This window comes from Stegodyphus dumicola, chromosome 2 (assembly GCF_044657685.1).
Source record: "Stegodyphus dumicola isolate Sdum_Otavi_A_Nest chromosome 2, ASM4465768v1".
Classification (NCBI taxonomy): domain Eukaryota; kingdom Metazoa; phylum Arthropoda; class Arachnida; order Araneae; family Eresidae; genus Stegodyphus; species Stegodyphus dumicola.
In genome coordinates this window covers 145,445,713-145,458,803 of record NC_140769.1, presented here as the reverse complement: position 1 = coordinate 145,458,803, position 13,091 = coordinate 145,445,713, and positions in this window count along the sequence as shown.

Below are 13,091 nucleotides of genomic sequence, written 5' to 3'. Positions count from 1 at the left end.
ATTCAAATAAAAGTACTATTTTGTGGTATAATTCCATTATAGGGGCCGTAGCAAATTGCAGCAAAAATATATATGCGCAAAATCTAACGAAAGCGGCGATTTCACACCACGTAAATTTAAATAGTTCTATATTTGTAAGTCATCGCCCACACGATATATTGATTAGGGAAGCTGACTGCGATACTACAAGGCCTAGGCTCGAATTCCGGAGAAGGCATGGTTATAACTGCTGGTTCCTTCATAGATTTTTCCGCACACCCCTATTGGTTTATTAGGTGCCTCCATAATAAAGTGACCACCACCTAGCCTTAGTTGTGGCCAAGCCGAAGGCCCGCCGTTGGGGGGGGAAATATTTGTAAGTCGCCATTGGAATACTGGTTTATTTTTTTTTATTCTTTTTTGATAATGATATGGATCTAACAATTTGGGAATTGCCCAATGACAAAATGTCTGCAATATAATTTTTCCAAAGAAAAGACATCATTCATTATAGAATATTATGATCGAAAAACCACGAGATGAAATTATGCTTTATCGGTAACTCAATAGCGAAATGGAGATGCAGGAATGAACCTGTATTCTGAAGAAAGGATTAAGAAGTCAGATATTGGATCGAAGGAACAAAAATCCCCTTCCTTATAACTGATAGGCAGGCTCACCTATTTTTGGTATCAAGAGATGACATCTATTGAATTTTGTGAACTCCAACTGAAGATGAACCACAATACAACTGTAGACTGGAAGATATGCGTGAGGTGTGTGCCATAGCTTTAATATCTCAGCCTAAGTTGAAATTCGGCGGATGTGGAAAAAATTATGAAGCAGACAAAAGCCTTTTCAGTAGAAGCAAGAATAACATTGGACGTCTTCTTCTGCCACAATGGGTTTTCGGTGGATTGTGCAGAGAATCAAAAGAATGTTTTAGTCGCTATTCCAGATCGATCAGTGAAAACCTTATGGAACATCATAAAGGTTTGGTTTGGTTTATGTGATTAGAGCAAAGCCTCGAGGGCTATCTAAGGGAAGAGAGGCCTACGTGGAGGACTTTCTAAGGGAAACTGGCTTGTATACACGTTACACATAGAGAAAACCATTAAATTGTCCATACAGCCAGCCCATTTGCGGGATTCAAACCTCAGACTGAACTACCAGTGTTCAGCGACTTTATCGCTCGGCCACTGATGTTCGAACATCATAAAGGAAAATGTCACAGAAGGAAGCATTATTTATACTGACTGCTAGAAATCATATAAGTTGGATGAACTGCGATATGTCAGCATTGAACATTTTACTGTCAACCACAACTAGAATTTTGTGGACCCCGAAACGGGGACCATACGCAAACGATACAGCGACTGTGGGGCAGTGCTAAATGGCGTAATAAACACCATCGGGGTACATTTCAATTCTTATTTGTCCGAGTTTATGTATAGACATTTGCACAAAAAAAAAAAAAAAAAAAAAAAAACCTGAAATTTTTTCTGCGATGTTGCAGGATCTTAAAAATTTTATGCCTCCCGTTTAATTTCACTTATTTTTAACCCTTTTTTTTTTTTTGATAAATTAAATTAATAAAAAAATTAAATTAATTAAAATAATAAATTAAATTAATAAATATATGAAGTTAACCTTCCATCAAACTTAAATTAATAATCTTAGATAGTTACAATAATGCTTTCTTACAGTTACAATTAGCCGTTTGTTTATATTAAATTATAATAATAAAGTGTATTATATGAAAGTAAACTTTCATCTAAATTAAAATAATACTCTTAGATAGTTATTTTTTATTATTATGCTTTTCTTGAGTTAAGGTTGCCATAATTATTTTGGCATCAACAATAGTTTTGGTGATTTTTTGCGGTCCCTATAACGGAATTGTACCGTATTTTTAAATGAAAATCTAGTTATTTAAGTCCTTTTTATCTATAAAAATACATACTGCAATTATTTACTTAAGTCATAAGGCCCTTTTCAAAAGTTTATGTCTAATTTAAAATAATTAGTTAATGTCAACTTAATCATATATATAATTATTGTAAAATCGTGGTGTTTAAAATGCTTTTCGCTACTGAAAAAGAGTGTTTTTGTTATAACTTTATAGAATTAAAAATCCCTCAAAGTAGTATATTTATAGTTTAAAAGGTTAATAAAAATTTATTTATTTACATGATGTTTCTTAGAGTGAAGTAAAAAAAAAATGATTACTTGCTTATTTATATTCATAAAGGTATATTTCTAATACAAGTAATAATAACTTTTGAAAAATGTTTCATGATTCGAGTAAAATCTGGATATAAGGGCCTTTATAGCAGTCGAAACAATGTCGTTTCTTGTTAAATTGTATGTGCCATGTTCAAATGCATGATTTATGTGAATTCAATCACAAATTTGATTCTGCTTTGATCTGAGTGTTTCATGATTTTTTGCTGTATTGAAGAAAATTTTTTGGAAATTAGTTAATGGCATTAAGGTTCTTTAAATTAGTGTGTTCAAGATTCGGCGTATATGAATCTATTCATGCACATTATGTTTCTGAGAATAAAATCAGAAAACTGTTATCCTCCTTATTTATAAATATGTTGGTAATTTCAAATGTAGGTAATAATGGAACTCTGATGTAAATAGAATTATTATAAAAAATGTTGTATGATTCTGACAAAATTTGAATGTAAAGGGTTTTTATATCATTTGACACAAGGCTGCGGTTATTCACTTAAATCAATTAGGCCCTTTTCAGATTGTATCTGCCATGTCCAAATGCATAATTGATGTGAATTTAATCACAAGTTTGATTCTAATATATGGAGTTTTTCTAATTTTGAAGAAAGTGTTTTGGATATTGACTAATAGCATTAATACTCTTTCAAATAATGTAGCTATTATTTAATGTAGAGTTTATGTGAATCTATTCATGCATGTTGTTCCTGAAAATGACATCAGAACGTTAAATACCTGTTTATTTATATTCATGAAAAAATATTTCAAACCTAGGTAATTATTTATTACTATTGTATGTAGAGCTAATATAAAGTGTTTCGCATTTGTGTTAGAAGTTGGATGTTTGAAGTTTTTGCTTTGAAAATTATTTCAAACCTTAAAAACTATGTCTTTAGTATTACAAAGTTTGCTTTATCTAAGTGTAATCGTATAACAAGTTATGATATATAATTTAGATCTTTTATGCTTGTTCTCAGCATTAAAAATCAAGTTATGGTTATATGCCAAAAAAAAAAAAAAAAAAAAAAGAATCTTTTCAAATTATGTGTCTAACATTCAGATGTTTGATTTAAGTCAGTTTATTTGAAAATGAAACTGAAGAAATTTATTACTTGCTACTATTATTAGTATGCGGTGTAGCTGAAAATCAAGTAAAAACATTTTATGATAAAATTTTTGCATCCGAAACTGCAAGATAATTTTCTTTTTTCCCTTTTTGTAATTTATTATGTACTTTAAAACTTGTTATTGAGTTCTTACATTTCCTTATTTTTCAAGTGTTAAAATAGTATATGAAATTTTTATAGATGATTACTATATGATTTTTTAGTAAAATAAAAATTTATTTTTGATTTGTGCAATTTTCTTACTTTATGAAATCACAAAACTTGTTTAAGAACTACAAAACTCGTTTAAGAACATCTTATTACAAATAATGTTTAAACATTTAATACTTCTAAAATCTAAATTTATAGGTGATGAAAGCATAAATGAAGAAGTACGTCATACTCAATTAATCACACTACATAAGAGAAACATTTACGAAAGTCAGTAAACATGTATTGCCACTATTTCATTATTATTTTTTTTTAATTTGCATTTTTAAAATTCTCTAAAATGGGGCATAAATAATATAACGATAGAAGTAAAATGACTGCATAATAGGTATATAAAGTGGTTGAAATCTGATGTAAGAAAGTTAATTTTACTATATTATGCAACGATGAATTTCAATCATGAAGTTGGAAGGTTTGTTTAGAAGGAGATTCTGATATAACCCTAGAGCTTCTGTGGAAGTTTCTATTGTTGGTCATGAGGCATTCCTCCTTAAGGCAGATATCTGTAAAATACTTTTACATAATCCAAATAATCCTAATCCCTTAGTTTTCAGTGAAGATATTCCTTCTGTTAGGTAGCTAGCACAAATTTCATCATTCTCAATTAAACTAGCAAATCTCTTTAAACGTAATAGCTTTGATTCCCATAGAACATTTTAAACATTTTAAACATAGAACATTTTAAAATTTAGGAAAATATTTTTTTGTAATCTACATGAGCATTAAAGTTATATATAAATGGAAAATACTCAAATAATTATTCCAAAACTAAATAAATATGATTATGGTTATTAGAGAAAAAATTCTGAAATTTGTAGGTTTTTTTTTTTTTTTTTTTTTTTGTTGTTAAAGATGTCTTCAAATCAATCCATAATAAAATTATTACTTTCAGGTTAGGTTAACTTCATATGGACTATCTGCCTAAGGGAAGGGATGCTTCCATGGAGGACCTTTCTTAGGGAAACTAGCACCCAAAATATTTATTTTTATGACAGGAATTTCTCTTATTTTGTTCTCAGAAGCACTATCAAAATATTCGAAAAATGTCTCTTCTGCCTAGTGATGGCTCGGAAGCTGAACGTGATTGTTTTCACGGAAAGAATTTTAATATTTAACTGTTCAGTTTTCATTGTTCGCAATGAACTCTGTCTAAATAGCATATCTTTCATTTTCAGCATTTAGAACAGTTATCATATGTGTGAAAAATATTATTTATATATAAAGTGAAAAAGGAACCACTCTCACATTCGAATTTTCCGATCATTGATAGAAACAACGCCAAGTGGCGCATAATAGCCAAATGTAGTAGCCCAATGATCATTTGGAAATAAACTATGTTTCACTATGTCCGTGAGCATGCGCATAACAGGCCTTCCGTAAGGAGCCGCTCACAGCCATCCCTGTTTTGAGCCGCTAGTCCAGTATACTATCTCGTTTGTTATTCCACGCCACTAGATGGCAACCATTATGATAACAGGTAGGAAAAGAACGCGCTCTTAGTTGGAATTTTCATTGTGTTCTGAAACGGTTAGATTCGGGATCTGTTTGTTTTAAAATTATTATACTCTTTTAAAACATTTGTTTCAGCTATAATTATAGCAGTACTATGGAAGATCAGGTGTATGCTTTCAAAGTTTCTTTAGACTTTTGTAAGCAAAATATACAACGTGTAATGGAAATCAAGGGCTCACTTAATCTTCACGAGTTTGCAGAAATTATTGTAAAAGCATACAATTTTCAGTTGGATCATGCATTCGGCTTTTATAACAACCTGAAAAATATGTATGATAGCACAGAAGCTTATACTCAATTTTGTGATGACGGTGCAAGTGTTATTCCTAATGAAAAAAGTGTTGCAAATTCCTATGTTAATAGGGTTTTCCAGCCTGGTAAGAAGATGAAGTTTCTCTTTGATTATGGCGATGAATGGCATTTTCTTGTGCACTGTTTAGGTATCTCTGAGCCGAAAGCTGGCATAAAATATCCAAATATAACTAAGAAAATAGGTGAAGCTCCTCCTCAGTATTACAATAGTGATAATGATGGATCATATGATGAGAAAAATGACAATGATGAATCGTATGATGGTTAGCCAGCCTATAAGCAGAGTGGTTTATATCCTGCATTCTGGCAGAGTGGTCTGCAAGCTCCTCCTCAGTATTGCAATAGTGATAATGATAATCAAATAATGATTAGCCAGAGTGGTTTCTATTTTCTATCCTGCATTCTGGCAAAAGTTTCTCCCAAAATCTTTTCTTAACATGCAAATAAAATTTTTTTATTAATTTAAATATTTTGTCTTTGCTATTTCAGGTTATAAACTGACAAAGTCATCTCTCTTCTTAGGGGCAAATAATCAAGCTAAACCAAACAAAAATGAAGTTATGTGTCATTTACCCGTATATCAGGCTGTAGAAGATTCTGTTGAGTGTTTGGCTTGGAAGCACTTCGGTGTAGGAACCAGTAAATGTAAAACTGCTAACAATAATGATAAGATTTCGAAGCTAATAACTCAACACATGTGTGGAGGTAGCAACCGCATCTGTTACGCTTTTTTTTTTTTTTTTTTTTTTTTTTTTTATTATTATTATTATTTCTGATATTGCTGTTCTTAATTATGCATGTTGTAGCATAACACTAATGTTTTGATTTTGTATGTGTAATTCATCCTTCACTTATTTACTATGAGTTTGTCTGATATCCATGCTATTATTTCTTAATTTTTTTAACAATTAATAGATGGAATTATTTTAATTCAATTAAGGAAGTTGTCTAGCATGTGGCAAAGAGAGAAACTGTTGTGACTGATGAATGGTGGATATGTTCATTAAGCAGGTATGGGTGTTACATGCATCAGACTATTAATCACTGCACATGTTTTGTTAATCCAGCAACTGGGGCACATACCCAATTCAAAGAATCGAACAGGTCGTGTCTGAAAGCAAAATTATGAAAAACAAATGGTTTTTACGAGGAAAATCTATCTGATCACGAGCTGAAATGCTGATTAAGGCATGAAGTTAAACATAACGACAAGATCCATTCATAAAAATTTTAGACATGATTAAAGATAGTATTTTTTTAGGCTAATACATTCCTTGGCAATTTACTTAATAGACTTGAAAAAAAGAGCTTTTTCAGGGCCATAAAAATCTGAAGAAAGAAATGAAATATTGTTAGATATAAGTGCGTAAATTCTTTAAAACTTTTATAATGACCAGCCAATTTTTAATTTCTTAGGCTTACAGGTAATGCTTTTCTGCGAACTGAATTTAATTGCACTTTGTTTAACAAACTAAATTTGACTTACATGTGCTTAGTATGTTTGTTTAATCAACTAATTTTTAGCTAAACTTACGCATGCTTAATGCACTATGCACTAAATATAATGTTTAAAAGGCTGAATTTAAGTTAAGTCTGGCAACTGGGGCACATGTCCATCAAACAAAAAGTGGAATTGCTGCAAAAAATGGATAAAGGGATATCCTTTGTTTCTCTAACCGTTCCGAAATCTGTTTATCAATTTCACGCTGCTCTGTGGCGGGGTGGGGGGGGACGACGCGGCGTGCAATGAATTGGAATTTGATCTGTCAGCATTATCCTTATCTTCAGGGCAGATGTTTTTATTTTATTCGGCTTATAATTCCTTATTAATTATTAGTATTTCATCTCGATGTACTCCATCTTTGATGTGATTTAAATCAAATTCCTCATCATTATAAATATCACGAATACAAATCAAATAGTTTCCTAGTTGCAATTTTCGGAAGCACTTCCGCAAGGGATCCGTTAAATGTAAACATTGCCAAAAATGGCGATAAACGTTCAAAGCTGGTAACCCGGCAAATTGGCAACCTGGTTCGCTTTTAGAAAGAGAATATTTGTGGTGTGTTCGGGGCTTTGTTTTGCCGCTTGCTAGCGGTGCCTCGGTACCGGGTTAGGTGGTGAAAATCGCCGGAGGTGGGGAGGGGGTGAATATAATACGGCTTTTTAGAATAGTATGGCTGTGTTCTTACGTAATTTTTAAAGGGCTTTAAACACACAGAACCACAGGGATCCTAAAATATTATGATAAATGTGGGTTAAGTTTTTATTTTTACCTAAAATAATAAAAATTAAATGAGTTTTCATGCTTAAAAATTTGATATATTTTTAATGCATTTTTAAAAATTACTTTTCAGAGGATGCTAGGTGTTTATATACAATAGATGATTAGAATGAAAAAAAATATATATTGGTTCTCTGAGATGACAAAGTACTTTTATGTATTCCCAAAAAGGGAATTGTTTCAAAATAAAATATTTTAAGCTATCAGCAAGTAAATTCAAAAACAATCTTGAAAAATTGCTTGTGTAAAATGAATGTTTTAAATGTACTATTTAGTAATGAATCCATTAATCTGTTAAATGTACAGTAGCACTAATGATTAAACATAATTTTGAGAATATCGACAAGCAAAACACGTAATGAAAAAGACACTTTTTACTAAAAATATTAGTATTCTGTATGAATGACAGAGAATATATGTAATGAATACCATGGCTAAATACCTATATAAAGAAAAAGAAACAAACAAACAAAAAAAAGTAGTATTCTCTACCTCAACACTTGTAAAAGTAAACCTGCTATGCAACACATAGTTAATTTCTGATTACATGATATTGAAAGCATTTTTTTCAGATTTTTCCTACAACTGGTTAAGACCCTTGAATACTGGTAGTTTGATCTGGTTTCATATCATGGTTAAAGGGCAGGCTGCATGGTTGATTTTTCTAGTTTACCTCATATGTAATGCAAATACAAGCCAGTTTCCCTTAGAAAGTTGTTCAAAATGGCATCTTTCTTCAGGTCTATAGCCAGTATTCATTGCCATATTCGAATAACCTATAATTTCCTTCAGATTCTACATTGACATGATGTATCTGTTGTAAGCAGGACAATGATCATTCTGCCTCTATCAGTGTAGCAGGAGTGTATTTAAAAAATGTCAGAATCATGGGATTCATAACAAAATCGACCATCTTGAAAGCTTTATAAATTTTTCAGATTTTCTTACGCCATGGGTTTCACTAATAAGATATTCATACTTTTGTTCAAGTTCATAAGCAGATCAGCAATACAATTCTGAATACCGGTAGTTTGACCCAAGTTTGAATCTTCAGTATTCAGTATCTTGAGCCATCACACTGCCATGCCCCCTAAAGTTATTACTGCTTGGCATAATAACAATCTCACTTGAACATGTTACCCACTTTGTCAAAATTAACATATCAGCTGCAGTCTCACTATAAAAGAGATTTAAAAAGATCTTAGAATACAAATAGGTTTGTCAACGTCTGGCAACAATTCGTGAACTTTTCATGCAAAGCATTTACGACTCATTTCAGATACAACATTTTGAGAAGCATTTCATCTACCTTTTTCAGTATGGCTGCATCATTCAGAAGAAAATGATGTTGTCGTGTTTAATTTCATTAGGCCTGATGCAGAATAAAATACTGGAACTGCTGATTTTTCCTACATCTGTTATAAGAAGAAATTATTTCAATAATATCCTAGAACTGCAATTATCGTAGGGTACATATTAATTTGTCAACAGCGTTGGTTATTTCTTAAATGGAAATGAGAATATTGCTTTTTCCATTATCACTTTGGATATTCTAAATTGCACTAATACAGCATTGAATTATGTCCATTTTAAGGTAAATTTGCGGAACATCATTTCTTATAAGTTTCCAAACATCTTTTCAGAAACTTTCTTACAAGATTTAGATGATGAAGATATATTTAGTGATCATCAGTCTGAATTCGGAAAACAGTGCGACTCTTCAGAAGACATTCCTTGTGATCAAAGTGACTATTTTAGAGGAAAAGATAAAACAACAAAATGGAAGAAAGAACCCTTTCGAATTCAAAGATGCGTGGTGTCCCATAATGTCATAAAAAAATTGCCTGGCAATACATATATATCTAAAGATGTGGCTTCACCCATCGATGCATGGAAGCTAATATTTGATGACACAATGATTGAAATGATTGTGAAATGCTCTAATATTTATGTAAAAAATATTTCAGGAAATTTTAAAGAGATACAAAACCTATGGAGAAGTGTTTCTTGCTTTTTTAGGACTTATGTAAATCCCATTCCCATTATCTATCCTCCCATGTAAATGTTAGAGAATTATAGGTGACTGATGGAACAGGATTGAATATTTTTCTTAAAACAATGAACTATAAGCGTTTTCTTTTCATTCGTGCCTTATAATTTGATGATGTCGGAACACAGGATGGCAGAAGAAAGAGTGATAAATAGCTCCAAGAAGAGATTTGTTTGAAAATTTTGTCAAGAATTGTCAGAAATTATATCATGTAGGGGAATACATAACTTTGGACAAAAAGCTAGAACCTTTTCAAGGACAATGCTCCTTTCTTAAGTACAGTCAAAAGTTGTTAATTCGGACATCCATAATCCGGACCTCAAAGCTACAAACTTTCTGCGCATGCGTCGCGTTGACACTTGCGCGTAAGACCTTTACCGCTGCGAATTTGCGTGTGCGCATGCGCAAAATACGTTTACGAATGCGCGTTTAATGTATAACGGACGGGATAAGCTAAGCTAAAATTATCTAATTATCTATTTCAGTTAATGTTGCAGATTGCGTTGTTCCTTAATCTTCGAATTGGATCCGGATTATTATTTTTTGCAGACTGTTAGAGCAATTTTATAAAAGTAAGCTTGAACTTTCGATTATGTCAAATAGAATTTCCGATATATATTTACTAATATGTAAAGGATATACAAAGCGAAAGTATCTTTCGGAGTACATTAAACAAAAAGTGGAATTGCTGCAAAAAATGGATAAAGGCATATCCTTTGCTTATTTAAACTTTAACGTTTGTTTATCTTTAACGCCGCGGCGGCCTGCAATGAATTGGAAGTTGATCTGTCGGCACTACCCTTATCTTAAGGGCAGATGTTTTATTTTATTTGGCTTATAATTGCTTACTCAATATAGTATTTCATCTCGATGTACTCCGTCTTTGATATGATTTAAATCAAATGCCTCATCATTGTAATTCGCTTCCGATAGCGAAGAAAGTGACAGAGGTTATTGAAAACGAAAAAATTTCGATTGACAAATTAGTCGGTATTCTCGACACAGCAATTATAGGACTTGAACAGCGGAACTTTTTAACTGAACAAGAAATTATGTCTGTTTATAGAATTAAAGAGAATGTATTATTACATAAAAAATGAAGCAACTTAAACAACTTACATTGAAAGAAATGTTTAATAAAGTAAACAAATAAATATTAAGCTTTTTTTTTTTGTAAATTTTGATACCCTTTAGATCATAATTGTTCTTTATTTCATAAATTATGGTTTCATATTTTTTATTTTATAATTTCTGCATGCCATTTTACCAGATTTAAACTGATGATCTATAATCCGGAAAAATCGATAATCCGGAATCGCCGAAGTCCGGATTAACGACTTTTGACTGTATATGCCTAAGAAACCTGTAAGATATGGTATAAAGATATTTAGTGTGGTTGATTTTAGAACCTTCTATACTTTCAACATGGAAATTTACTCAGGTCAGTAGCCAGACGGGCCATACAAGAAAGTCAACAGTTCTTGTGAAAAAGCAAAGTGCATCCTAACTCCATTATACAATTCAAGAAGAAACGTTACCACAGTTGGTATACCACTTTATAAATTGGCCAATTTCTTACAGGAAAATAAAATTTCTGTCGTTGGAACAATATGCAGGGCTGAGAAGATTATCCCACCTGAATTTGTGTCGAATAAGAATAGAGAACAGCATTCAACCCTCTTCGGGTTTCAAAAGGATATAATGCTACTTTCTTATATGGCTAAAAAGAACAAATGTGTCAACCTTTGTCAACTATGCACAATGATGACCATATTGATGAAAGCACAGAAGATTTGAAAAAATCTGAAATAATTACGTTTTATAACATGACAAAAGGTTTGGTTTATTGAGATTATAAAGTACACCACGGCTATCTGCCTAAAGGGAGGGATGCCTTCGTGGAGGACTTTCTAAGGGAAATTGGCTTGTATACACGGTACACATGGGGAAACCACGAAAACGTCCATGCAGCCAGCCTGTTTGCGGGATTTGAACCTCAGACCGAACAACCAATGTTCAGCGACTTTACCACTCGGCCGTTGGTGGGCTCAGTTTGTTTTATGTGATTACCACAAAGCATCGAGGGATAAAAACAGGAGGGATCCCTTTGTAGAAGAATTTTTAAAACCGGCTCGTATACCACTTACAAATGGGGCAAACCAAGGAAACGTCATGTAGCCAGCCCGTTCGCGGCATTCTAACCTGAGACAGAACTACCAGTGTTCAGCGACTTTACCGCTCAGCTGCTCGTGGACCCTCATGAAAAAAGGAGCAGTTGATATAGTCGACGAAATGGGTGGCACTTACTCTGTGGCCAGAGTATCAAACCGATGGCCTATGGGCATATTTTTTTTGTTATTAAATATTGCCAGCATAAATTCAAAGATCTTGCTTTTATCTACTAAAACTCCACCAGAGAAGTTCAGGAATAGGAGGCACTTCTGATTTGGCCTTTGCACTCTTAGATCCTCATTTAAAATCACGACAGAAACAGAAGGAATACAACAAAGATTCGCAAACAAAGAAAAGAAAATTACGTTACCAGAGATGTTACATGTGCTCAAGAGAAAAAGATAGAAAATCAAAAACTATATATGTGAAGTGTAAAAAAATTAGTATGTTATGTAAAGAACACTGTGAAATAGAAGCGTCATTCAAACTACAAAATATCTATAATTCTTCTTCAGCCTAATTGATTTGAAAATTAATTATATAACTCATTGTCAATGTAATAATTCTGCATAATTTGGATTATAATTGCATTCAAAAACACAAATTTCTCATAGAAATCAATGATTCCTAGTCATATGAAGAAAACACAAGTACTTTTGATTTTTTTTGTCATTAATTTTAAAAGTAACCTTATTTTTAAGCAATTTTATATAATAAATGTTATAATTAATATAGAATGCATTATTTTACATTATTACATTTGTATGTCGTTTAATTGCGACGCCCGTTCTTGTGTTACATAATAATACAGCGCGGGTCCCAAGTTAACTTATACACCGCTAAATGTCATGGTTAACCTATTTATTTTACTTCTATATGCTATATATCTTATAACTTGACTGTACACCGCTCAAATCGTTGCTTCCATTTGTTAAATATCTTGCAACGTAACTAACTACTAAAATCATGGCCGATTAGCCGTTAGTGAGCTTGGCGAATAAATACGCACCGGCACCAACAGATCCTTTGCGGAAGAAAACCCCAATTTTCTAATTTCGACTATGGGTAATGTGTGCTTTACACATGCACGCGTTGAAAGAAATGTTTAATAAAGTAAACAAATAAATATTAAGCTTTTTTTATATAATTTTGATACCCTTTAGATCATAATTGTTCTTTATTTCATAAATTACCGTTTCATATT